The sequence below is a fragment of the Lichenostomus cassidix genome, chromosome 3 (genome assembly GCF_008360975.1).
Source record: "Lichenostomus cassidix isolate B80296 chromosome 3, HeHo_3.0, whole genome shotgun sequence".
Taxonomy (NCBI): Eukaryota; Metazoa; Chordata; class Aves; order Passeriformes; family Meliphagidae; genus Lichenostomus; species Lichenostomus cassidix.
This window is the reverse complement of record NC_139483.1, coordinates 541,170-568,533: the sequence shown is the minus strand read 5'-3', so window position 1 is coordinate 568,533 and position 27,364 is coordinate 541,170. Positions and strand designations below refer to the sequence as shown.

General features: G+C 42.4%; 3 long non-coding RNA genes across 10 annotated transcripts in view; 2 read left to right on the top strand and 1 right to left on the bottom strand.

Annotated features, from left to right (window-relative positions):
- LOC146438836 (uncharacterized) overlaps positions 1-12,480 on the top strand; it is a 51,323-nt gene extending 38,843 nt beyond the window's left edge. For 6 of the 8 annotated variants that reach the window (XR_014850510.1, XR_014850507.1, XR_014850508.1 and 3 more), the window contains one exon: positions 285-12,480. This is a non-coding gene — a long non-coding RNA (uncharacterized LOC146438836). The remainder of the gene's footprint in view (positions 1-284) is intronic. The other 2 variants (XR_014850509.1, XR_014850512.1) reach the window with 2 other exon arrangements.
- LOC146438834 (uncharacterized) overlaps positions 1-17,992 on the bottom strand; it is a 110,445-nt gene extending 92,453 nt beyond the window's left edge. The window contains exon 1 of the long non-coding RNA XR_014850514.1: positions 17,932-17,992. This is a non-coding gene — a long non-coding RNA (uncharacterized LOC146438834). The remainder of the gene's footprint in view (positions 1-17,931) is intronic.
- Positions 14,805-16,547, top strand: LOC146438835 (uncharacterized). Its single transcript, XR_014851204.1, has 2 exons — positions 14,805-15,462; positions 15,966-16,547. It is a non-coding gene; the product is annotated as an uncharacterized LOC146438835 (long non-coding RNA).
- Positions 17,993-27,364: the final 9,372 nt, after the last annotated feature.

Here is a 27,364-nt window from a genome sequence, read left to right as displayed (position 1 = left end):
AGTTTTAAGATGAGATGAAAATGTTCAGAAAGTAGAGACAAGGACCCCCTCTCCAGGGTGTCGCTGTTGAGCCGCTAGCAGAGAAAGAAGATCCAAGTTCAAAGTGTGGCATCAAGAAGAAGGTTTTATTATTTAATTCCAACTTATATAGACTTTTCAAAGGTCACCCAGATTGGTCAGTTCGAAGCCTCTCCCTAGGCCTGACTGGCCAGGCCTGAACTGTCCATGTCTTGAGAAACTGTTTTTAATAACATCCAAACTTTATCTTTGTTTATAAAACACAGGAAGAAGAGAGAAAAGAATTCTCATGGGAAAGGTCTGTGCTTGCCACACCAGGGTGCACAGGTGCTTGTGCTTGCTGTCCTGAAGATCCAGAGGGTTTAACATTGTTGATTGCACCACAGCTTGGCTACAGAAACAGGGAGAATTAATCCTGGCTGCAAGGTGGGAACACAAGCCTTAACAAGACACTGAAGAAGACTGAGAGCGTGTGCCTCCCCTTTCTGGGCAGATGCTGATCCTGGTGTCACAAGTGTTTCCTGGGAGTCTTTCTCATCAGCTGCATATTATTGTTACTGCCCTAGGTAAGCTATAGCTGTCCCACTGTGGCACTCTTTTCCCAGTATTCCCAAAAGACTTGTCAATGTGTGGGAGTGGGCTGGAAGCCCGACTGCTTTCCTAACTCACTGGATAGCCATTACATGCTGCAGCAGACAAACTCCTGTGGTCATGGCATTAAAATACTACAAGCTTTGTTTTGAAACAATGACAGAAATGTTTGTAATGACTCCTTGTGCAGTGGTTTGGGATTTTAGCTCATGTCTGGAAACCACAGTTTCTAGATTGCATGACAGCTCATAGCTTGGGAATTTCCAAAGTGACTATTAACTGGAATGTTGGTTTATATAACTGTGTCTGTGTTAGTTCAAGGTTTGTCCTCTTGCAGGTGGCAGTGCTGCTGGGCAGGGAAGGAGGAACAGGAGGAAACCTCTCACCATTCATTTTGCGTGGGTGCAGTGGAAATCCAAATTTTGACTAACCCACCATGTCTGGAATTAATCTCTTTGACAAACCAAGTACAATCATGGCATGAAATTATATTTGCTGAGCTGAAGCCTTTCCTATGGGGCTGATCCAGCTTCTTATGAGGTCAATGGAAAAGCCTTTGCAGGCTTCACTGGGTGAAGTGGGCTAAGTGGGCTCTGTAGGTTCTTAAATCTTGAATGGATGCAAGAGCCTCTGTTCCATTCTGCAGTTCATTCTGAACCAGACACTGCAAGTGGGTAGGATCAGAAAGCACACAGGAGGGGTCAGAGACCCTTTGCTAAGAATGAGAAATACCATCTCTGCTGTGGCTTGGTCATATTTTTATTCAGTAATTAGCTAAGGTAGAGCACTTAGAGTCCTTACAGAGCACTGTGAACTCAATACATAACAGTAAGAAATTACTTCAGTCTGACCTTCTGCTCCACAGAGGAGCTGCACTGCACCTGTACATTGAGTACCCAGCCTCAGGCAGGGCTTCACACACCCTGCTCCAATCAACAGCTTTGCACAGGGCTTCTTGTGGATCTCAGGTTAAGAGCTCTGCTTTTTTCCTTCCTTCACCTTCACTATACATGAAACTAAGGTGTGAATTCAGCACCGCCAATGCCAGCTGGCACAGTGGTGCTCAGCTCTTCTGTTTCCTTACAGAATTCCTGCTGGAACAAACCCACACAGCTCCTGCTCTGTGGAAGAGCACAGCTTCTGAGCATGGGGCCATGGAAGGGCAGAAAATACTGAGAGCAAGCTAAAGACACCATGAGCTGCAAGAACCTGTGTACACTCCTCAGAAATCTTGTTCAAATTCAGAGCATGGCTGAGCTGCCTGGCCAGACTCTAAGGAGTGAGAAAAGACATTAGAGAGAAATGACAGGCGAGAGACTGTGTTCAGAACATGATTTGTTCGTTTGTTTTGCTTGTCCATCTCCAAGATGAAGATGAAAGATCCTTCAAGCTGTGTGCTCTTCTGCATTCATTGCCACTTTTTGTCCTGCCAGGAGGGGTGTCTGCTGCAGATTTGGTGCCTTGGGAATGCAACAGGGAAGGCAGAAACAGACGCAGAACTGCAGCACACTCATTACACTCAGTGTAATGAACTTGTGGAAGAGCTGCTTCCAGAGGACCAAATCCAGCAGCTCAGTGACAAACTCGACAAACACAACAGGATAAGAATGGCTATCCTGTATTTTTCTAGAATTGTCTTTCCAGACTCACTAAATAGCAATACCAGCTTAAATATTTAAAAACAGAAAACCACAGTATTACCACTGATTTATTTCATTTGATTTCTTATCCATTTCACTTGAAGGTGGCTCATTCTGTGTTGTTTTAAGAATTTTGGAACTGGATGCACTTAGGATCCCTCATAAGAGGAGTGCCAAGCTTTTCCCGGTGACTTATTAGGGCCTTTGTCTTCAGTTCTCAATGATTTTTAAAAAATTTTTCCTACTATCACAAGTAGAAATCTTTGCCTTTGCATTTAAGGTGAAAGTTCTGATTGCAGTTTAGTATCATTGACTGGCAGAGCCAAATCTTTTTTACATGAACCACAAATAATGAAGAATTACTAACACAGTGGTGTGAAATGTAAGCAGTAAAGTGGTACAAATGTAGTAAAATCAAAGCTAATGAACCCTGCTGTAGAAAATTAAGGCTGCATTCATAGCTGAGACCCTCCTGTCAGGAAATATGGTGACATGCTTTCTTCATAACCATGAGTTAGCTGATTTTACAGCACCTTGAACCTGCTGGAGATATTTGCCAGAGTTGAATTGCTGTTCAAACTCTGTGAATCTTAAGATTCATGGACAAAAAAGAGACAGCAATCTTTTCTTCTGAGTAGATCTTGGATGACTTTGTAAAATGCAGAATTCTGCTAATACCTTAAATGCAAGAGAACAAGAATGAAAGGGTTTTAAGATGGATTTTATCTTGACAAATGAGTGATGCATTTTAATGCACCGTAAACATGTAACCCTCACCTCTCTTGCATTGCAAGGTAACATATTGTTTTGTTTTCCATTTACCTCCCACCTTCTAACTGTTGTTCTGTTTTCCATTACTGCAACTTGCCGTGTAACAACAGAGTCATTGAATCATATGAGAAGGGTCCAGCAAATCTTATTTGTTCCACCAAAATTCCTTCCATGTGTTGAAGCTTCCTTTTTTCTTTTGTTAATTTTTGTCATGTGCTTAATTTTAGTCATTTCTCCCACACGTTGGAGGCCAGCATCCTTCCCTCACCACTGACAGGTTTCGAGGCCTTATGAGAAGTAACCAAAGCCTGTTGGATTTACCACATCCTTAGAAGAATTTAACCATGTGCATAACTAAAGGCTGCCCTCAAAAACAGGGGAGAGCAGAAGAGCAAAACAGAAAAGCAGAAAAATAGGAGTTGGGCTGGAGAATGTCATTGGTGATTCAAATTAGAGATGTTAAATGGTATGAGGAGAGCGCAAGACAGGAGCAAGACCACTCAGTAATATTGGGGGAGCACATGATTTCAAAATTGCAGATGAGACATAAAATCAATTACCTGGATTCAAATGAGGGAAAATTGCAGGTCCAGGGTAAACTGAGCAAACTCCCATGGGAGAGCTCAAGGCAGCATGGGATTTTGACCATGTTTCTGCTGGAGGCCCTTTGAAGTCTCCCAGCTTGAGCTCAGGATCATACAGGATTTTGTCAGGAACTACTGTGCACTTAATTTGCTCAGCAGTGCGTTTTGAGCATATATATTTGGAGGCAGATTTCCAAGCTTTGAATGCCTCTTTCCTTTGGGAAAGGATAATTTGGGTCATTGTTCTTCAAAGAACTTTTTTCAACAACGGTGTTGACTTGCTCAAGGAAAGTGAATGGGAATTCTATTAGAAGGAAATGTGTAGCAGAGACATCTACTACTGCCCTTTAACTGCTGGAGACTTTGCTCTTGTGTGTTTTATTCATCTCATAAAAAACAGCTTAGAACCTTGTAAAAAAAAAATCACAGAAAATATGTGAGACTTAGCACAAATATATACCACACATAGGGTGGTCTTTTCTTTGTGTGTATCCAATAAACTTCCCCTTTTTCTTCATGTTGCTTTTGCCAACTTCCCATTGTTTCCTCATATATGGATTTCCTTTGGCTTGGGCCACACAGCCCCCATTGTTGTTGTAGGCTTTTTCTCTCTCTACAAATTTATAGCTCCCCAATAAAAAAAAAAAAGGGTGAGGATACACTTTATTAGCAGAGTCAAAGTATGTAAATGTTTATAAGAAGCGATGCTTACGTTAATCTTAAGTAAACTGTAAGAACATATAAAAGTTAAATGCTTAATACTTTCTGGACACTACATTTTGGTACAGGATTAGAAGTTTTGCTAGCCAAAATGTTAAGGATTAGAGAACTGGAGCTGTGATCCAGTGCTGTCCTATATAAGTTTAGAATATGGAAGGTTTTTTAAAGCAGTGTTTGAATAAGTATTTGAGAATGTTTGGGTGATATTTACAGCCAGGCCCCAGAGGGATCTTTGCATTCTTCCGTTGGGTCAAAGGCCTGGATTTGGAGAGGTGGAGGACTCAATGGACTTCTCATGGCCAGGTATCCATCAATACAACTACTGTCACAGTTGCCTCTGCAGTTGCTGTTCCTAATTCACATTCTCATGGAGAAGCCAAAGACTCTGGAATGTGGATGCAGAAGCATGGTCTAAATTATCTGTCTTTTGCAAAGCAGAAGTTTGCTTTTCAACACAGTCTTTAATTGCACAGAAGAAGTTAGGCAGAATATTTGCACCAGCATGCCACTTATTATCAACATGGTTTTCATTTGAGGACTTTTTTTTAATCTGTTTGAGAGTACTCTTCTAAGATGTTGGACTTTATTTTACTAATCTTAGGATCACTCAAATGTCCTGTAGAGGAATAATTCATCCATGATCCTCCTCTATTTTATTGGGCTCTCTCTCATATGAGATGAATTTGTAGTGCTGCCTTTTAGCATAGATGAAGGCTTTTAAAGGTCAGGAGAACCTGTGCAAATCACTATTTTGTTGTACCGGGTATTACTGGTCTTTAAGGAGCACACCTGTACCCCTTTCTGGAGCCAATAGCTACAGCTAGGCTGAAATATTCTAGTAAAGAAAATATAATTTGGACTAATTAATCTACATAGCCATTTTTGGAAGCACTGCAGCAGCCTCTGTAAATTGATTTGTCTTTTTAATCCTTTGGTTTTTTCCAAAATTAGTTTTTTTGTGGGGGAAAAAAAAGAAAAGTGCATTTCTTCCTTCTCTCACCTGTGTGAACATGACTATGCATTTTGCCAAAACACAAATCAATCCCAGTGGGTTTTTGAAAGAAGTTGGTAAACTCTCAAGTTGGCTGGAAAGTAGTAGGGATTTCATGGGATTCCTCCTTGCAGGCTATAGTGGGGTAGGGTGAGGTTGTGCTCTCTGGAGTTATTTCTTCTTTGTCCCAGCAATGACATCTCCATTTCATGACAGCTTCCAGGTATCTGAAATTTTTCTTTTTTCTGCCTTGGAATGAAGGCAAGTCCACGTAAACCAGTGGTTCTTTTACATGCTTTCACAAAAAACAAGGACTTCTGTTTCAAATTGAAAAACTGAAGTTTTTGATCAAATTCTTTTTTCTTGAAAGGGACTAGAGAGCCTGCCTACATATTAGGAACACTACCATCAAAATCTCTTTCCACTGTATATTTAACAGAATTTCATCCTTTTATGAAGGAAAGCTCAGTGAAAAATATTCTGGCCATCTCCTACAAATGTTTCACAAACATTTTTTAAGCACGTTATTTGGGTTCTTGCTGGATTATGTGTCTGAAATGAAATGCATTGTCATTCCTTTGGACAGTTACTGTTTCTCTGTTGAGTCTGAAATGAGAATTACCTCCTGAGTTAGTACCTCTTGTGTGCTTCTTCTCACCTCCTTCAACCTAAGCCGCCAAGGATGTGCCTCCAATGAAAATTGTCTTTCTCTATCCATTGTAGCTTACATGTTCTGCTGACTGCAGAAACACTGTTCACTCTTTAACTGCTACTGACTGTTCCTTGCTTAGGTCTTTTCTCCATGATCCTCTCTGTCCTAAATGTAAGGATAAGCTGGTTTTATTGAAGCTGAACTTTGAAATCTTCATTACTTAAGTAGGTTTGATACTGGTTTACAGTCAGACCAAAGAAAAAGGACTTCACAAATGTCCACTGATAATATTTCCTTTTCACTGGTCTCCAGCTGTAGTTGTGTCTCTTTTACAGCCTGTGTCTCTTTGGTGGTCTTAAACCCATAGGACTCCTTCCAGAGCTCTGCTGCTCATGCCAGATGCCTGCAGTGAAATTCAAGGGTGGTAGGAATGGGCTCCAGCCATTATACAACCACAAAAATCTCCTGATGATTCAGAAATTTCATTTAAACAATAAAATGCAGGGCACAGATAACAGAGAAAAGAGGAAAAAAATAAGATGCAAGTGTCTCTCCTTTATATTTCATAGCTGACATCTGGTGTAACTAAAGATTTCATTAGTGCAGCTGTTGTCCTGCACTGTCTGCTTTATACTCAGTTCTTTCTGTGAAAACATAATTCACTAAATCTGGGCTGACTATATTGAATGTCCTGCTCTTAAGACATTTGGGTGACTTGGGGGGGCTGCTCTCACTTTATAGATCAGGCTATTATCTGTGTAGGGCTTTATGGGATAGCTAGCAAAAAAGGGATAGTGGTGGGGGAAGTTACTTGAGTCAGCAGCTGGGGGAAAAAAGGAATAAAATATTGGAACATTTCTTTTTATATGCTTGGCAATAAAAGTGAGACCAAAGGCCAAACTAGCAGCTGCTTATTCTTGCTGAGATGTAGATGTTTCTTGGGGGGATCCTGAGTCCCATTTTCCTCTTGTGACAGCAACATGAATCCACTGATTCTAACATAGGAGGTGTCTGACCTTGTGACTTTGTCTTAGTGATTTTACAGCCAAAGACAAGAACTGCTCCTCTAGAGCAGGAATTCTCCCCTAAGTGCTTCTGATTTGCACAACTTTGTTGCTGATGCCTGTGATACCTACTCTCATTTCCAACTCCGTCATAATACAAATGGGACACAGATCCTGAATCAGCTCCATGGCTGCCAGGAGTCAGCAGGCTCCCTATCAAAGGTGGAGGTTTGCTGCACATACCAGGGGACTGATGGTGACCAGCAGGAAGTTTTCTCTTCTCCCAGCTTTTTAGGTGCACATCTGTCAACGTGAAAGAAAGCCTTCATGGTGGAAAGGCAAAACGGAGCACAGGAAAACTGGAGGAATGTTAAGGTGGTAACTGCCTGATGATGGACAATACTGTGTTTCACAGATAGTAAAAGAGGCAGCTCTGATGATATGAATAATCAGCTTTTTCTACGCTGACTTTGGCCCATCTATTCTTCTGCCAACTGTGCCCCTTTTTCTGACATTCCTTCCTTTGGGTGTAGCTATTCAAACCTCTCTGGTTGCATTATTCAAGAAGAAATAGCTCAGTGTGTGTCCCAGTGTCAGTTGTGAGTAACACGTCCTGTGAGTCACTGTCATGACTATTCACAGTTGGCAAAACACATTTGGACACACAGAGGAGCTGGTAACAGAGTGTTACAAACCTGTGGGATGAGCTGTCATCTGACAATGAATTTTGACACAACATTTAGGTCAAATGGAAGTTAATTGCCTGTATCCTTTTTCTGGTTCTAGCCTTGGTCCCCCTGTTCCAACTAATTGGTTGTTTGTACTCCTTTGAAAAACCAAGCTGATGACTGTTAAAAGGCCTGGAAATGTTTTGCCTTTGCAGGGAAAAAACCAAAAATCTGAATCCTAACTTTGAGCTTTGTGTACTGGGATGAAGAATGTTATCACATAATCATTCAGGGAAATTATCTCCACTCAAAGCTTCTTCAGCTGACCACAGATGTATTCTATCACATCCTTTCATACATCTTTAATGTGTTAGTGGACTTTTATATCCCATTCCATTTGTGCCTTTCCCCTTGGCCTGTCATGAGATTTTTTTGTTTCACCTTATTCTTCAGCTAACAAACAAGGTTATAAGATTGTTAAAACTATTTTCTGTTGGGAAGTCAGTTTTAATCAATCAAATGTCTTACATGTTTAACAACTGCTTTAAAACAAACAAAAGATTTATGGGGAAAAATCCACACACAGATGAGGTTGGGCTTTAGTTTATGTTCTTTATTCAATTGAAAATACCATTGAAATCACTCAGATTTTTGCAGAAGTGATAACACAGAACATCGAGGCTTGATTCTTTTAAATATGGCTTTTTACTGCATTGACAGGAACATGTTTTCCTTTGATATTTAAATTCTGAGAAAACTGTATCAACTCTGGCAGCAATGTAATTAATGAAAAGAACAAGTGAAATCCTCTCCAGGTTTACCACAAGCTTTGGAGAAGGCTTAGTATTCTCAAGCACAGTAGCAATTAAAACCTCTTTACTGAGCTCCATCACTATACAGCATGATATATGTATCTGCTGCTGTTTATTCACACCTACCCTGTGCATTGCTCAAGGTTCAGATGTCCCTAAAAATCTTACCAGGCAGATTCCTTTATTATCCCCAAGTATTTTTGGCAAAAACAACTTAAAAGTTACCACTTAAAGTGAACCTGCTAAGCTTTCAGTCAGGTAGTTCTCTAATTGTAGAATCACAGAATCATAGAAAGGTTTGGGTTGGAAGGGACCTTAAAAACCATCTCATTCCAACCCCCCTGCCAAGGGACACCTTCCATTAGACCAGGTTGCTACAAGCCCCATCCAGCCTGGCCTTGAACACTTCCAGGAATGGGGCATACACAGCTTCTCTGGGCACCTTGTTCCAGTGCCTCACCATCCTGACAAGGAAGAACTTTTTCCGAATATCTGATCTAAACCTACTTTGTCTTAGTTTGAATCCATTCCCCCTGTAAATAGTCTCTCTCCATGTTTCTTGTAGGCTCCCTTCAGGTACTGGAAGGATGCTATGACCTTCAGTGGGCTCCAGATTAATATAAAGGACTGACAGCTCATGGTTGTTTTCCTTATGGTACTAATGAAAAACAGCTGAAAAAAACCCTAATCAATTAAGAAGATGACAAGGCAGGACTTTTTTTGGAAAATATAATTTGGAGATTCTGAGTTTTTCCAAGCCAGAACAGCTTCAAAGATAAAAGTATGTTTCAATCAGTTTCTGATTTTTAGACTTAATTGTATGCAAAACCAGCCAGAAGTTGCACTTCTCGTAATTTAAATGAAAGATTTGGTTTTCCAGGGCTAAATGACTATTTGCAATGCCTGCTTAAACAAAAAAGTCAGCATTGAAATATCATGTATCCTAAAGAAGTTTTTGAGTGAAGATTGTGCAGAACCTTCACATTCATTCAGATCTAGACATTAGCAAATAAAGTGGAAGTCATGTATCAATAGACAGCAAAAAGTTGTACCTTGCTGCTGTAATTATTCCCATTCTACGGATGGGAAGATTGTAGCAAAAGAGGAAAAGTAATGTTTTTTCCTAATGCCTAAAGGAATACAAGTCCAAATGTATGTCAGGAGGTTCATGCTATTTGTGCTGTGTCCTGACCATGGGGGAAGCAGTTCTATCCAGCTGCTAAGAGAACCAGGGTTTATTTACTTGGGCACAACTCTTCGAGCACAGGCAGGTGAGTTTAGATCTACTTGTCCAAATGTAGGTAGAAGTATCATGTGGAAGCTGCACTGTAACTGTAGTATTTTCCAACTTGGTGCTCATATTTGGACTGTCAATAACTCTAGGATGGGTTTATCTGCTTGTGAGCAGAAATAGAGTTACAACTTAACCTCTGCTTGTCTAGACCACAGAACAGCGTTGACGGCAGGGGGTCTTCTGTAAGTCATCTGGTCTAACCTCTTGCTCAGAGCAGGACAGATTCAAAGTGGTTCAAAGTGGTTCTAGTTCAGACTTGAATCAAGGTTCTACTTCAGGATGGCAGATGGCAATTCACAGGGTTTGGGTGATGTTTTGAGCAGATTTGTACTCCAGCTGTGTGCTTTGGGGGAGAAGCCATTTTACAGCTAATTCAGATAATGTAGGCAGCGGAATTTCAGTGCTGAAGAGTAAAAGTCTCACAAACTCTAGGAGCTGTTGGGATTAAGAATGGAAGTTATGCCAGTTCAGGTCACTGTAATATCTGTTCAAGCAGACACCTGCCAGGCACCAAATGCCACAGTAAGTTGCTACCTGAGAGCAAAGGTTGGTTTGTCAGGAGAGGAGATGCATGGACCACATTGGCAGACGATTCCACAAGCAGAGGCCCTGATGTGGCACAGGGCAGTGCTGCCAGCAGCCCAGCACAAGTGTTGGCAGCTGAATTAGTGAGTGTACTTTGTGTCTCTGTGCAAATGGGGACATTAGCTAAATGACCCTCTGATTTTCTTGTCAATCTGTCTGGGGCACAGCCCTGACCACAAAGCTGTGACACAGTTCTGGAGCCTGACACCCTGTCAAGTGCTCATGACTGGGACCAACCACCCTCAAGCATCTCCTTGTCTTTTCTCCAGTCTGCTTGAAATTGTGCCCTCCTGTTCAGGCTGGCCATACTGAACTGCGGTGACCTAACCCAAGACATGCTCTGACAGTGATTCCAGGAATGAGACAGATTCCTGGGGAAGGTGGTTGTTACAATGGCTTGTGACCTCTGGCTGTGGTTGCAGCTGAGAAGGCATAATGGGGTGTGGGTTGCAGAGCTCACGCTTGTGGAACAATCTGCTCAGTCAATCTTGGCATGGGATGGGGGTTTAACACTAAAGCACCATATTGAGACAGTAACTGGCTCATGGGGAGCTATGCAAGGGCTGTGGCAGCATCTGGATCACCCCCAGAAGAGTCACAGGACACTTGTTGATGTGACTTTTGCAGGCACTGTCACTGCCCCTGGCTGTGCCAGTCTCTATGGGGCTTGATGGGCTCATGTTCTCTGCTAACAGCAGCAGTGGCCTTGTGGCTGCCTGACCAGCTGCTCCTCCTGCCACCTAACACTTGCTGGAGTGAGGCAGGGAAGGCCAGCAGGGACTAGGAAGGAGCAGCTGCAGCCCAGAACTGGGTGCAGGAATGGCGAGGCTGTGAGGAAGCAGTCCACTAGGAGTCCAAGGATGTGGCTTTGTGTGTTGGCATGGAAGGGATACATCTTGCAAATAGCCTCTGCAGAGAGTGCTGCTGTGGACATTGGGCCATGCCCCTCTGACTGTGGTGGAGCTAAAAGAGATGAGCTGGATATTTTCCTTTTAGAAATATCCTAGAAGTGTAGTTCAGTTTGTGGAGATAGTAATGTAAGAATTCAGAGACAATTGCTGGCAGAAGGGGAAGTGGATGTGGCTCAAAGCAGTAGAAATTACTTCTTGATCAAAAAACTCATACTTTCAGTGATCTTGAGACTAAATAAAATCTCCTAGGCAGTAAGGGACTGAAGGCACTAAATACAAATTGGATAATTATCCATAACCTCTGACAAAGACCAACAGTAAAAGACAGGTTTGAAATTTTAGATAGTGTAATTGTTAGGGTAATATTAATAGTCTGAAGTACCTGATCTGAGGTCCTGGTTGCTTATGTTCTCAAGGCAGGGACTGATTTAGTTGGGTAGGAAAGGGTATCATCACAGTGTTCATAGTTAAATTGGAAAACCCCTTGCATCTTATGGGAAGTACAAAGCCAACTGTGTCTGGCCAGTGCTGTCATCTGCTCCTAAAGTATTTGCCCCACTGATGAGTAAGTACTGGTGTCAGTATATTGATATATATCAGGAATGCCAAAAGATGGGACTGAAGGACAGCTGTAAGAAATTTAACGTTAAAAGTCACTTGAGATTCTTATATGAGTTCAGTACGTTGCTGCAGGAATTGCAAATGTTTTCCAGAGACTCTCAGTGAGAGTGTCAGTGCTTAGCACAGGATAACCTGTGCCGGGGAGTGACAGCCCTGGCAGAAATAGTGCTGAAAATGTGTCAGTATTATAGAAGGACCTGGGAAGAGAGACAGAAATCCATGTTCTACAAAATTATTTTTTGTTTCCAGGAGATGAGGAAAATGTGTCTGAGCTACTGCATAGGATGGGAAGGTAGAATCATGGCAACTGAATACAGTGACAGATTGGAATATAATAAAACTCTGAGAGTATTTCTTGTATAGGATAAAGTCTAATCTTTGTTCCAGAGCTCCAGCCTTGTTAAAGGCCTCATGTCAACTTGTGAGGAAGGAAGCAGGAAATGTCCAAAAAGCACTGAATAGTTTAACTTCCCCAGTGGCTCTCTGCCCTAGACAAGGATTTAATCTGTCATGTGATGTGTTGCCTAGAGGGTTGGGGTACTCATGTCACAGTGTTTTAATGATTTCAGGGAATGGCAAGGTGGATATGTGTGGCTAGCACAGGTCTTTCCCATAAGAACTTCTGTGTTTTATAAACAAAGTTCGGATGTTGTTAGAACAGTGTCTCGAGATTTGGACAGTTCAGGCCTGGCCAATCAGGCCTAGGGGGAGGTTTCTGACTGACCAATCTGGGTGACCTCTGAAAAGTCTATATAGGTTGGATTCAAAATAATAAAGGTCCTTTTTTCTATGCCATGCTGAGAATCCGGGTTTCTATGCACCTAGATACTGGCACTGTGTTTTCACAGGGTTATGTGAAGTACATCCTGCATTCTTCGTGTGAAATCTTTGGCTTGGAGCTATTTTGGTCACCAGGAAGATCTGGAAAAAACAGTTAAATATAATCAGTGTCACTAGTTACACCAAGAGATCATCCTGCTACAGTGTATGTTCCATGCAAATACTTGGGACATCTGTGATTGAAAAATAAGTACTCAGTGGCCTTCTGCTTTGGGAAAGTGGCATCATCAGTGGATGCACATGTTGAAATAAGTTAAAAGAGTATGTAACATCTTTCACTTTGGAAAAACTCACCCACCTTCTCATCAGCCATGGACAGGACACTCGCTGAGCAAAAATGAAATTAAATCTATTCAAAATTTCCATGTCATCCAGGTTCAAATTACTAGGGAGGGATAATCTCTATGGCAGAGATGAAAAATAAATGATTAATAGAAGCTTGGAAATGATTTGTTTGGAAGGTTATGAGCCCAGCCCAGATTTTGATAGGAAGGAATGTTATATTCTGAGCATGCAAGTGGGTGTGTAAAGAAAATAATCCTTTGAAAAATAGTCCTGGGACTTCCAGTAGAGACTAAAAGTTATTTCTGAAGTTGGGTCAGTCACTAGTAACAAGTCAGTTTCCAGGCTGGATGCTGGGGTGGCTTGGATTCCTGGTTCTGAGTGATGATCACAAGAGAAGTTGATACCAGGGTTCCTTGTGCATCACATAGAAACAGCAGAGGTTTTGCACTCGGGTGGTGACAGGAGCAGAGGCCAAGAGGAGATGAAATTATTTTGGGAATGCCCAAATCAGAGACATCTAGAGTTGCTGTGCCAGAAGTAGCCTCTTGACCTAAGGACAGACCCAGCAGCTTTGTTTAGACTCTGCCCTTTGAAAGAGATGGCTGTGATGTGGATAATAGAGGAGGAGGGTTAATGAGAACAGTCATGTTATCTGTAGTATTGTTGTGTTATCCAGGATATTACAGAGTGGTGCCATGGTTTGCTTCTCTCCTGTTTGCATCCTACTTTGCAAGTGGAATCTCAGCTTCTCCTCAAGGTACCCTGTGATGGTGAGGTTCTGCCTGGGGTACCTTGAAAGAGATCTTAAGGAGAGAAGGTGGACTGTGCAAATGGCTTGGGGTTTTGTGTGTGTACAGTGCTGTTAAACAAGTAAATCTCACTGCTTGTTCCGCAGCTGAAAAACAATCTCAGAAAAGGGTTTGTCAGCAAGGGAAAGAAGAATCATTTTGAAGAAGGCAGAAAGGTCTAAGAAGGTCCCCAACATGAATAACAATGTCAGCTTGCTGACACTGGGGATATCCTTGGCTGGGGGAGACTGAATAAGGAAGTCCCTTTCGGCATGTGCAGTTTTGGCCATGCCTATATATTTTTCCCTATGCCTTGTATAAATAGAGATGATCCTCACCTAGAGCAGCTGCTGATTAGGTGGCAGATTAATACCCTGGAGAAGGTAAATTTGAACACAGCGGTTTCTGGAGCTGAACCATGCCCAAAGTCCAAGTGATTTTGGTGTCCTTTTGCTGCACTTTTTCACATAGAGGGATTGCCTACACTGATGGCAGAGCTTGCAGTGTGCATGGCAGGCACAGGCACAGGGGCCTTGAAAAGTATCCAGTCTGCTGTGTGAAGCTTCTGGGAATAGTTCTCCTTCACTGAATCCCAATGAAAAAGCATCGGGTTATTTCCTGCAGGGATGTGCAGTATGGATTGATAAAACCACCTTTGTGCTGCCCATTTGCTTGATCATTTTTTATCAAAGGAAGCCTTTACACAGAGTGTTACTGATAATCCAGGAGGACAATCTGTGAGAAATATGTGATGGCTAGTTGTGGCTAGCACAGGTTTTTCCCATGAGAAGTTTTCTTGTGTTTTGTAAATAAAGATAATGTTTGGATGTTGTTGGAACAGTGTCCCAGAACTTGGACAGTGCAGGCCTGGCCAATCAGGCCTGGGGGAAGGCTTCTGACTGACCAATCTGGGTGGCTTTTGAGAACTCTATATATGTGATGAAATCAAAACAATAAAGGTCATTCCTTCTTGCCACTGAGAACTGGTGCCTTCATTACTCTGCTAGCTGCTCAACAGCGACAGCTAGTCATGATCTTCAGGGAGGGAAGCACACAGAAGCAGCTTCTGCAACAGTTGTTTTCTCAGAAAACAACTGAGAAAGCATATTGTTTACTATAAAATAAATGAACAAATTACAAAGTCTGTGACTGCATGCATGGAACAACTTGAACTTTTTAGAGCCTACTTGCAGAATTCAGCCTGACTGTAAAGAAGCTGCCCAGCCATTGCAGGATCTCATGGAAACAGGGGGATTTCCTCAGTGTTGTCACAGTTAGCAGCACCAGAACTGATTGCATGTGGGTCTTTAGTGAACAGACCACTGTTTCCACCTTTCCCACTTTTGTCTCTCTCCTTTCTGGCCCTCTGGAGCTGTCCAGCAGAAGTCACAAAGGTGCTTTGTGACACTGCCTGGTAGGAGGACAATCCTCAAGCTGATCTCAGCCAAAGCACCCCAGAGGAAGCCCTGACATGCTTCTGCTTAGACAATCATTTATCTTCCACAACAGCTGACAAAAAGAGCTGAGCAACTTTCCCCAGAATTTCCATGTTGAAGAAGACTGGACAAACTCCTGTTTGTCTCAGTTCCAAATCTGAATGAAATGATAATATAATGGAAGGTTTTTTGTGGGTTGAAAAGCTCTGAGGAGTTTTCATGAGAAATAACTCCTTGGCAGGGTGAGGCAGGTTAGTCAAAACCAGTCTGTCCTTCCACACACTGTGCACAACTCATGGAGAGCTGTGGTTTCAGGGCTGTTAACTTATTATTTTGCTTTTCAAGTCATGGTCTTGACTTTGCTGATATGTCTCTTCTTGCCTGTCATTCCCACCTTTGACCATATTTCCAAACCAGAAGTGTTGTTGCTCTGCAATTTTATTATGAACTTGGCACAAATCAAGACTTGATACTTCATTGACAATACAAAAAGTTTTCTTAAACAGATGAAATGAAACTAGACCAATGGTGCATTCCCTTTGGCTTCTGATGTATTAAAACAAATGAATGTGATTCCTCCTGTAGCTTTGTACTCAAACAATAAATGAGGCCAGAAAAGACAATCCAGACCAAATCTTTCCCCATCAGAAAATGGGATTTTATTACAATAGAAATAAATCTCTGCATCTGGTTTGTGGTGTTGTCCCATGGGACCCATAGTTCCAAGCCTCTCCTGTTTTATTCTCTCCCCCAGGACCTGAATGGTGTCTGAATTGCACTGCAGGGGCTGCTCTGATACTTCACAGTTTTATGAGTGAGGATGTCTGGCAAGAAAAGCAGGTTTTAGCGATGCAGATGCTGTGAGACACCCAGAGCTATTTGGCCACCTTCGGCCATAGAAGGGATTAATTTATTTACCAAGATGGATTTTGACATCCAAAAAAGTATTTGGATGTAATTCTTCTCCTGGTGAGAATTCTGTGGCAATTATTTTTTTTTTTCCTTCAGAAAAATAAGAATGTAATTACTGCTTATTTTTCAAGAGGATAAATACTTCTTTGGGGTGTTTTCTAACTTGTTATTCTTCGGTTTATAGTCACTCCTCTGGGTCCCATCTGTGTTTGGGACTCATTTCCCTGGGCATTTTGCATACTCTCAATGAGAACCAAATGAAACATTTGGGAGTTACTTGACATGTAGGTGTTTTACTTTCCTTTCCTGAAGAGAGTGTATGAGAGCAGGATTCAGAGTTGTTACAGAGGTCACAGAAACTGAGGCATTTGCACCAACTGTTCTACAATCTTCGGTAAAATAAATATTATTTCTTTAAAATAAACTGATTTCAATGACATTTTCTTATTTCTCAGATTTTCACTCTGCACTGGAATTTCCTCCCATCCACCTGATGACATGGGTTTTTGGCCAATCCAAATCACCCAAACAGTTCCATGCTCCTTCTGATGTCTCTCTCTTCTGACATGCCAAGATAGAGCCCACTCTTTGCCTCCCTCTCAGTGACAAATCCCAAATGCTAGCAATTCTTCAGTGGTAGAAAACAACAGGGTTTGGTCAAGTGATCGTCCAGTTTCCTTCCTTGTTTCTTGTGTCAGGGACAAATTGTTAAGAACTGAGCAAGGATGCTATAATGTGCCTTACAGAGAAGGGTGAAAAGATGTTTTAGGATTAGGAAAGAACACCAAACCCTCTACATCAGTCCTTGAAGCTTCACAGAGCATATATGTCGGGGTTTGACCTTGACTAAACTCCAGGCACCCCGGCTCTCTCTTGCTGCAGACATGCCAGGAGGGGAAAGAAAAAAAACTGTAAAAACACACACAAATTTCATGAGTTAAGTGAGATAGGACACTGGTAGGAGGACGCATGGAAGAAAGGGCAGACAGGCTCTATACTTAAAGCTGCAAAGTGATTTAATTACTTAACAGAGTGGGAGGATAAATGAGAGGTAAAAATAAGCAGTTCAGATACCATTTGTTCACTCACCCCCTCCTTCTTACGAACCTATTTTTTATTCACCCCCTTTCCTCCTTCCAACCAACAGCTCAGGTAGGGGGGCAGGGTGTGTGGGGTATTTTCTCAGTCCACAGAGCAGGTCCATAAATCTATTCATCACCACAATTCTTCTACTACAAGTACTCTTTATCCCTACTTATCTCTCTCTCTCTCTAGTTTCTCTGCTCTCACCCCCTCCCTCTTAAGAAGCAGTCTCTCCGCTCCCTTCCCTCTTTCCAAACTAATAACATGGGCAGGGGTCAGGGTAAGGGGTTTGTTCTCTGGTCAGTCCATCAGGGTGAGGGGTCCTCTACTTATCCATGGGGTCCCTCCCACGAGAGACAGTCCTCTGGGAACTTCTTTGGCATGGGTCCGATCTCATGAGCAACATCCTGCTCAAATTCTGCTGCAACATGAGTCTCTTTGTCCATAAGGTGCAGACTCTCCCAAGCTGAGGCCAGGCTGCTTCCATCCCAGGAACAAGGAAATGGCCTTTCTCTCCCGTGCAGCGCCTTTGCAACTTTAACTCTTTAGATGAGACTCCCACTGGATCACAACGTCTCCCAGGCATCCACCTGCTCCTCTGGTGTGGGCTGTGGGTGGATTTCTGCATCCTTGTGGATTCCATGGGCTGCAGGGGGAACCTCCTGCTCCCCCCATGGCCTTCACCACGGCTAGCAGAGGGTTTTCAGCTCCGGTGCCTGGAGCACTGGAGCACCTCCTCCCCCACCTTCTTCACTGACCTTGGCATCTCCATGCTGTTCTCCCTTCACATATTTTCACCTTCTCCTCCTCCTTTAGCTACAAAAAAGTGTGTGCCTACATTGTTTTGATTTTTTCTTAAATATGTTTCCACAGAGGTGTAACTAGCACCGCTAATTGGACCAGCCTTGGCCGGCAGCATGTCCATCACCTTCAGAGCCATTAGAGATTGGCTCTGCTGGACTAGATGTAAAAACTTCCAGAACTTTCACTCAGGACACACAGGAGCCATCTTTGTGCCACTCTTCACCCCTCAGACACTTCCTCAGGCCTACTACAACAGCTTCTGAGGGGTTTAAATTTTTTTTAGATGTTAAAGATACCTTGCTGATGTTTTGGGCCAGTCAAAACCACCACAATATATTTTACTTGTTATCAGCCAACGCCACATGATACTTGCCTATTTTCTGTATGGGCATGATGGAATTATTGGAACTGGGCAAAGTGCTGGACATAGCATGACTCCTCTTGAGCTTCCTTCATTCTGGTATGTTTGCAGTCTTGGCTAAGTATTGAACATATTTAGAAAGTGGTTTTGCGGCTTTGACATGTGATTGGGTGATATTGCTAATTTCATATGTGCTATAAGGGGCAGAGGGAAATAATTGGCTGCTCTGTTATTTCTTGAGGCATTGGAAATGAAGTGGCTTTGACTTCTGCCTAAAATAGCTCAGACTTGGTTTCCCAAGATGCTGGTGAAACATCAAAATACCTCTGCTAAAATCAGTATTTCAGTGTGCTCACATGAAGGCAACCTGTGGGTAACCTGTTTTAAGAATATAAGCTGTGAGAAATTTCTGAAGGAAGATAAGTCTTTAGTGAAACTAAAATATCGTAGTGCTCCTTATTCTGAACTGTTATCAAATTCTTCTCAGTTGTGGTTTCTGTGGAAAGCTGATTTTCTCCATTCCCTGCTCCAAGAAGTTTTTTTTCATTCACCCTAAGAAAATAAACTCACTAGAAGTATATATAAACATTTGCTTCAAGCTACTCCAGTAGAATCCAATCCAACATGCACAGAAGTCTTTTCAGTGACTGCAGTTTGATCATTTTCATTCAGCCCTGCAGTGAATGACAGTTTCATTTAAAATGAAAAAAAGAATAAGAAGACGGTTTTGGTGAAAAATAACCTTTGGAATTTGTAAAACGAACCCAGTGGAGCTGGTTTTCTGCTGTGTTACACAGTTGTGTTGTGCACTGTACTTTCAACAGTTCACATGTGTGCAGAAATATTGATCTGCAGTGAATCCAGTGTGATCTCTCACTACTGATGCTTATTAATTACATACCTATGAATGTTCTTCACTGGAATGATTTAACCAGATTCCTAGCATATTACTGCTTTCTCTGTACCAGGTACTTGCTGTTTTGCAAGTGCATATGCAAAGGTATCTGAAAAAAACCCATATAATAAAAGCAACCCTGAAGAGTTAGGTCTGCTGGATTCAGAGGGCACAATTCCTCCCTCATTGGCACCGTGTAATTCAGATCCACATGGCGTGATACTGATTTTGGATGGGTGTAATAAAAAGCCTCCTCAGCTGTGAAAGGAATGGCTTTAGAGGTCAAGGTCATATTTTGGTTTGTAATCATGCACCATCTTGTACTTAATACTTCTGGGTTTCTGTGACATAATTCTGCAATGATTTTGATGTGGCACCAAGAGGAGCAGACTGCATCGGGAGCTGTGTTAGTAGAAATATCAGCAGAATCACTCATCCTCCTTCTCAGGTCAGACAGATCTCACATGTCACCATGGGAGGACACACCTCAGCCCATATTTCAGTCTTCAGCTGAAGCCTGAGCAGGACTGTGGGCTGGGACTTATTCCCTGCTGTGGGCAGGGCAGCAACAAGGTGCCTCTTGGGGTGACAAAGTATTTCAGATGGGGTTGGTGTGCAGATTGTCAATTTGGCAAAGCCCCAAGGAGTGCAAAGTACCCCAGATGTAGTACTGCATTGCAATAGACGTCTGATTTCTCTTCCTACCTTCACATTAATCTCACAGGGTGAGTTCTCTCCATGTCAGATGTTTTCATTCTGAACTTCTTTGCCAGTCAGACCAAGTCCATAGAAATTCCTTGTCTGGGGCCAGTTTTCTCTTGATGATGTGTTATGCAGCATGTCCCTTTGCTGTTGCCAAGCTCAGATCATATGTCAATCATAGGAAATGAAAAAAAATTTGTGGTTCAACCACAAAACCAGTATCCAAGACAGACAATCAAAGATAGAGATGTTGCAGAGTGGGATGCCAAAGTATCATTGCATCTGGGAAGAGACCACTGGGTAAATTAAATAGAATTTTTCTGTGGAGATTTTAAGAAATGGCAAAGGTGTAGCAAAGCCTGAAAAAGCCTCTGTAGTCCTTGGCTTGGGTGAGTGATAGACTGGACTTTGACTGTAAAACATCTTAATTATTTATGGAAAAGATAGCATTATATTTTCCCAGTGACCTTTGCTGAAGTGTTGATTTCTACTTGCTGATTGTCAGCCCTCACATCTGAGTTATTTGTGTAGAACAAAAGCATTAACACAGAGGAAACTGGAAGTGTCTTGTGGCATTTCCCCTAGTCCTCCTGGCTGCACATGTGGAAGAAAACAGCCCTTAGCTCTGGCATTGGCTTCCACTGATGAGCTATTGCTGCCTGCAGTGCTGATTCCTGATGCTTGGCCCACTGTCAAGGTGATACGACTTATATTCACTGCAATGTCCCGTATCCACAGTGGTATTCAAAAAATAAGCAGCCAACAACTGAAGAAGTTAAATGCTTTTATTTTGTCTACCAGAACTTGCTAGAGGCTATTTTTTATTGCCTAGCCTAGGGCATTAGGTATGACCAAGATTACTGAGGAAGGGAAGAGTGTAGAAATCTTGGGACTCCCAGTTTCTAAAAGAAAGAATAGAAGGTTTGGTTCAGTTGTATGCTTTTGCCAAGGGGAAAATGGGCCTGAATATTGCATCGTGTTGAGATTTTCTTACTTTTTGTCCTTCCCTCTGGAGCATTGGAGTGGGTGATTTAAAATGCTGTGCCAGCTCTGATCTGAACCCCTGTACCAGCTACATGAAGTCTTCTGCCCTCTGTCCTGGCTGAAAAGGACATAACTGACTTGTGCTCATGTATCTAAGGGATACCTCCCCACTAAACACACAGTTCCACAATGCTGATTTTTTTTTTCCATAGCACTTAGTACATCTGAGAGAGAAGGGGAAGGGTGTTATTTCTCACCAAGAACACAGCTCTCAGCAGTATTGTTTTTTTCATCCAAAGAAGCTCAGAGTAAGATGAGCACCAAGTTAAAGGAAACAATGGGAGTGTAAATGTCATTTAAACATATACATCTGCAAGCCATTCTCTCCTGAATGCTTGGAAAGTTTACTGTGTAAATATTGCTTTTTCTTACTCCTTCCCTGCTCTGCCTAGCTCTGATTGCTCTCGCTTGGGGACAGGAGGAGGGTGCAGCACACGGTACCACGCAGCACCATCAATGCAGAGTCCTTTAAATCCAGATATCACCCCGTGCAGAGCAGTTGGAAAGCTCTGCCATTAAACAGGCTGGTGGAAGCCTCGGCAAGGAGCCCAACACAGGAACTAAACCATTGCAGGCATGGCCCCGTTAAAGTACCTTTCAGTCTGGAAATGAGAAAAATGCCTTAGGCAGACCATTCTCAAAATAGTGTTGGAGACACAAAGCCAATGTAAACATTAGATACTCTTAAAGTGCATTTGTTTGAATCGTGGGGTTGAATTGACTCCTTCATCACTGACAGACAGTGCATATATCTCACTAGCAGCTCTCCAGAGGGTTCTCAGCAGTTTGTGTGGGGAGACAGAGACTGGTCTTTAGGGAGATTTCTCTAGCATGGCTGTTTTTAGAAGGTAAAATGTCTACAGCAAAATTTTCTGGAAACGTAGTAAATAAATACTGTGACAGCCCTGTCCATCATCTGTGTTGTTGACAGAATTCTCCTGAAGTTATTAATGTTATTTATTTGTTTTCACAACAGCAGCACTAATTTATTTTTATTAGGAGCCCCAGCTGTGGTTGGGGTTCCATTGTTACAATCAGTGGAGGGGTGTGTCATAACAGGCAGGTCCTCCTTGAAATATTAGTGCTTTATTCTGAGCAGCAAGCCTGTGTTTGGGAGGTAAGGAGGATTCTTCTTCCTACTCTACAACTGGAAAATGGTGGCATGCAAGATTTCGCAAGTTGGCCAAGGCCAAGGCCACACACAGTCCAGAAACTGCAAGCTGGGGATTGTAAATCTGTCAGCTTTAATGAGGTGTCTGGCTGGGGAGAGTCTCATATGAGTCCAGTTTAAAAGTTGAACAGAAAAAGCCCTGAAAATGTACTATAGACAGCACATGGTTTGTGTGGTCAGTTTTGCTGAAGGCAGTGCAGTGTGTCCCATGCACTCAGAGTGAATGTGTGTGTGCACTCCCCTCAGTCTAGGTCGAGGCAGAAAAGTGGAAGATTTCAAAAGAGAGAACAAAGTTTGCTGATAATGCCAAGCAGACAGTCCTGAAACTACATATTACTTCCTTTTTCAAAATGAAGCAGCCGTAACCGCCTTTACTACCACGAGTAGCATTTCTGACATGTCCCTCTACCATTGCATCAACAATGAACACAGGCTGCTTTTTCTGGTTATAACAGGTGATAATACTGTAAATCAGCAGAGAGTTCCTTGACCCACTCAATGAAGTGTTTCCCCTCACACCTGCAGCTGTGCAGGTGCTCACAATTAGGTGTATGATGTTTCCTGACATTCACCAAGAGGTCAAATACAAAGTGCAACGAGATGGACAATACTGTAGCATGTGGTGGTAGAGGGAGCAAAAGGAGGGGGAAGGAAAATTATTTCCATTCTGATGCAAAGAACTTTCAAAAATTAATTCGTGAACTCTTAATATTTTCTGTCCTCCCTCATTCTGTGTTTTCTGAAATATGTAGGCAGGATGTTCCAGATAAAATGAAATTGCCAGGATGATGGAAGGTTGTTTGTGAGCACTGAAACCTTAAATGTTTTCTTTTCTTTGCTTTAGGAAGATGATATTCACAGATAGTATTTGTGTTGCCATGATACCTGAAAGCCTGGGTTTAAAAGTCACACAAAGAATAAAAGATTTTGTCCTGCTTTATGCACTGATCAGCCAGTTTGAGTTACCTTTTGGGAAAAAGCAGCTATAGGAGAAAACATTCTCATCCAGAAAGAGAACAGGATGCTACAGAGAGGATCTGTGTTATGGAATATGCAGAAAGTCTAATTTATTCTGCCACCTTTCATCATTTACATTTCCTTAATGGGAGCATGAACTGATCATGTATAGGTAAAGATATTACTGCACACATGATTCTAATGCTGTAAGGCTGCTAAGGGATCTGAAGGGAAAACAAGGAATTCATGTAAGGATGAGCCTGATTCATTGCCAAGAGAAGTCAATGAAAAGACTTGTATCAGCTCCAGTTAAGCTTCGATTTGAGTGCCATAATTAAACATATATTACAATTCTGCCTCCTTGTTTTACCTTCCAGCAGAAATAAATCCTTTAAAATCCCAAGCATTCCCTTTATTGCTCCTGCTGTTGTTAAGTGGAATAGGAGGTGGAGGCTTGGAGTTTAGCTGCATCTGACAGCTGGGAAGAGACTTTAGGGCAGTCTGCAGTGACTGTGCCACTCCTCTCAACTGGGCAAGGACCCTGTGAGTGACAAAGCCCTTTCCACACTTCTTTGAGACAACCAAACCTCTTAGAAAGGGGAAGAATGGCTCGAACAGTTCCTTACTGTCGCTATCTGGGGCCCTAAGGATACAGCCCTGCCCATGAGAAGGCTGATGAGCAGCACTGGCAGCCCAGCCCAGGCCTAGGGCACACAGATTAGCCCTCTCCAATGCAATCCATCAAACCTCTTGGTACAATAAATAGGGAACACATGATTTCTGCATCTTGTCGGCAAATGCCATATTAACAGTCCACATTGCAAGACGAGGAAGATACTCCTTTAATTAAGTGCTAAAACAGGCTACTTCAGCCCAGTTCCACGTAATTAAAAACACCTTGTTCATCACTACCTAGTTTTCCCTCAGCTGGTTGTGTTTGTTCTTGATTCTTCACTGCTCTTAAATAAAGGAGCTTTTAAATTTCAAGTAAAGAACATTCCAAAAATAACTGTGATTCTTGTGAATCAGAAGGCTGCCTAAAACATACCCAAATACACATTTTTCCCCCCTTATCCTTATTGCAGGTATATTAGTGCAATCTGAAAGCAAATCTCCTGTAGTCACTGATAGGACGTGGGACATGTTTGCACCTTTTAAGGGTGGCCAGCCCTGCTCAGATGGCCATACCTGCATTAGGTTTTATAGCAAGGAAGGAGCTGGGTTTGTAGGGAAAGGCTGCTGTATAAGTAGCATGCTGATGCTGCTTTTATGGAGAGCTGTAAGCTGAGGAAAGGTTGAGTTGGGAATATACAGCTCTATAAGAGGGAGCTGGAGCACTTCTGAGCTTGAGGTAGAGACCTTTTATAGGGTGATGATGTAAAACTGAAGAGTGCTGCCTGGATGAAAGCTGCTGCTGTGGAGGTGCCTCCTGAGGAAAAGGAAATAGCCTGGGGAAGAAGTGAGGAATGGAGTTCTGCTGCTCCACACAAGGTTTCCTGATATCTCAGAACTTTTTCCCCTTGCAAAAAGGGAGACTACTGAGAGCAAGGAGTAAAAATGAAAGACTTGACAATGTGGTTATAGCCCTGGTCCTCCAGAGTGTCTCTGGAGAGAGAGGAATGAGGCTTGCCAAGTTTGCTGCTCTGCCTGGTACAGCTGGAAGGCAGCAGCAAGGAGTGAAACCAAACCCTGTTGATTTGGGCTGGGTGAGAGATGAGAGGTTGCTTTTTCCTCAAGAAAATTCTCCTTTGAAGATTTTCAGAGGTCTTAATTAGCCCATTTGCTGTTACCTGTCTATAAATGGCTCCCAGATGAGATCCACTTCAGCTCCTGGAAGCAATGCAGCATTAATAAGTATTTCAAAATGGTGAGGGAGTCTTAGGGGGCCTGTGTTGGCTCTTAGAGCCCAAAGTCTTTTTTGGGATAATATCACAGTCTGCAGTACCCTTGGCAGGGATGATGGGCACTGAGTGGCTTTATTTGATGTACATGTATATGAGCCGGTACATAAATAACCATAAATAACCCCTGCAGAGCTGTGGCGAACCTGCCAGTGCTCTATGTGGCTCTGTGTGCCCTCTGCCTCTGGCTCACCAGTGAGTGCATGCTGTAGCTGAGCAGGAAGGAAACATGAGGCTGAGTCTTGTGATGCAGTCTGATATTTGAGCCTTTTGTTAAACTGATGGCATGTTGTCGGGGTAATGTCTGTGAAGTTAAAGCTTTTATCAGAACAAGCAGTGGTGCTTTGATTCCAGTACAAGGAGGATGTTGTAAATCCTGGGATATTGCAGGTTCAGGGAAAGAGTGACATCACTTAGACATGCTTTTTAAACAGGTTCACTAAAATGTGCAGACATTTATTGGTCCAGATGAGTTTGCAAGTGTTGAATGCCTGACCTTCATTTCTGTTGCACTTTGAAGAATTCAGACAAATGTCGAGACATGCTGTTTTTAGTGACCAGAAGAAATGGCTTGAAATCCTTTGTTCTAGGATGTAAAACTCAATTTTTCTTTAGTTAGCCAGGTTAATTGAGATACACTTAATTCCTGGAGCATTAAATGTGGCTTGTCATCATCATGTGCAAAGTGATGGCCAAGGGATTGTTATTCCACAAAAAATCCTGTTTTGCCTTGAAAAAGTCCCTTCTCTCTGATCATTGTGGGTTCGGTCTCTGTTTGATCCCTGTACAAGCCATTCAGTAAAGAGCTGGACTCAATGATCCTTGAGATTCCCTTCCAGCTCAGGATATTCTGTGAAATCCTTCACCTGAGCAAGACTTTGAGCCACATATTAGGAAACTTGAGTGAAATAAGAGACTGGAAAATTTTGAGTACTCAAACTAGTGATGGTAGTAGTAGTGATGAGTAGCCTTATTTGTCTCCGTGCTTGGGGAAGCATCAAAATCCTTCCCTGCCTTTCACATACTGAGCTGAGGATGTGTTTCCTTCACCTTATTTTTGTTGCAAATCTGCAATAGATTGCTAAATCAATTTTTGGCTTCTGCTTCATAGATGCCCTTCCCTTCATTATAAAAGGGAGGGGTGGGAGTTCAAGGAAAATGGGAGAGGCATTTTAAAGTTATAGGATCTCTTCTCTTTGTTCCATTTAATTGCTGTTGCCCACTGGTATTTAGTCATCCCTCCCAACCAATGGAGCTTGCAGAGTGATGAGAAATACAGTCCAAGGAGCGTTAGGAATTATGTTGTGTGGTCAAATGTCTAGGACTGGAAATGGAAATACGAGGGATGTTTTGCCTGCTCTGAGTGATGCCTGACGCAATTGATCTCTCCTTTTGAAACAGATTGTTGTTCGGACAGGACAGGGGGATAGAAATTGCTCATCCAACCCAGAACTTTTTAAAGTTACTCTGTTTCTTTCTGGATTGGCAGGGACACTGAGCAGTGTGTGCGTGGGTCCAGAAGCTGGTTTATTGTCCGAAATGACTTCATGACTTGTCTCCTTGGAGTTCAGGAGTGGCCAGGATTTATTGATGGACTTTGGTTTGTTGTTTTTTTTGCTTTTATCACAATAATATTGTGGTCTGTTAAGATGAAGTCCCACAAACATCTGATTGGAGCAGGAGATCATTTCTGCCTGCAGATCACAGAATCTACTTGAAGACAAAGGAAGGTTTTTCCAATAACATCTCAATAAAGGCCTGAGGAACTTCTAGGGTGGAGTGTGAGCCAGGCTGTGGATGGGCTGGAGTGCAGTTTCAAGCTATCTTGTAGCTGTTGCCTGCCTCTTCCTGTGCCCCTCCAGAGTGATGGTGCTCTATCCCAAAATGTGCAGTCCATTAGGAAGTTCTGTATCCTTCACTAAAAATGTATATACACATACTGTCCCATTTTACGGTTTTTCTAACAAATATTTTGGCTCGAGTGATGAATGCTGAGGTAGGAACCTGTCCTTCTTCCCTTCATGTCAGCTCCAGAAGCTGAGGGAGGCCTCAGAAAAGAATTTTTTCATCAAATAATTTTCTGGAATCTCAGCAGAACAGCAATAAGAAACAGAAATGGTGGGAAGTAGTAAATGTAAAGCGCACGCTGTAATGGAGGAATAATAGTGTTTGACAGTTGCAACTTAAATTGAATGATTTTTCTAACATCATGACTTAAATATAGTGGAATTTCTTGGAAACGTTCAAGACTCAACTAGACAAGTCCCTGAGCAGCCTGGTCTAATTACACCTGCTTTGAACTGGAGGTTGGAGTAGATGACTT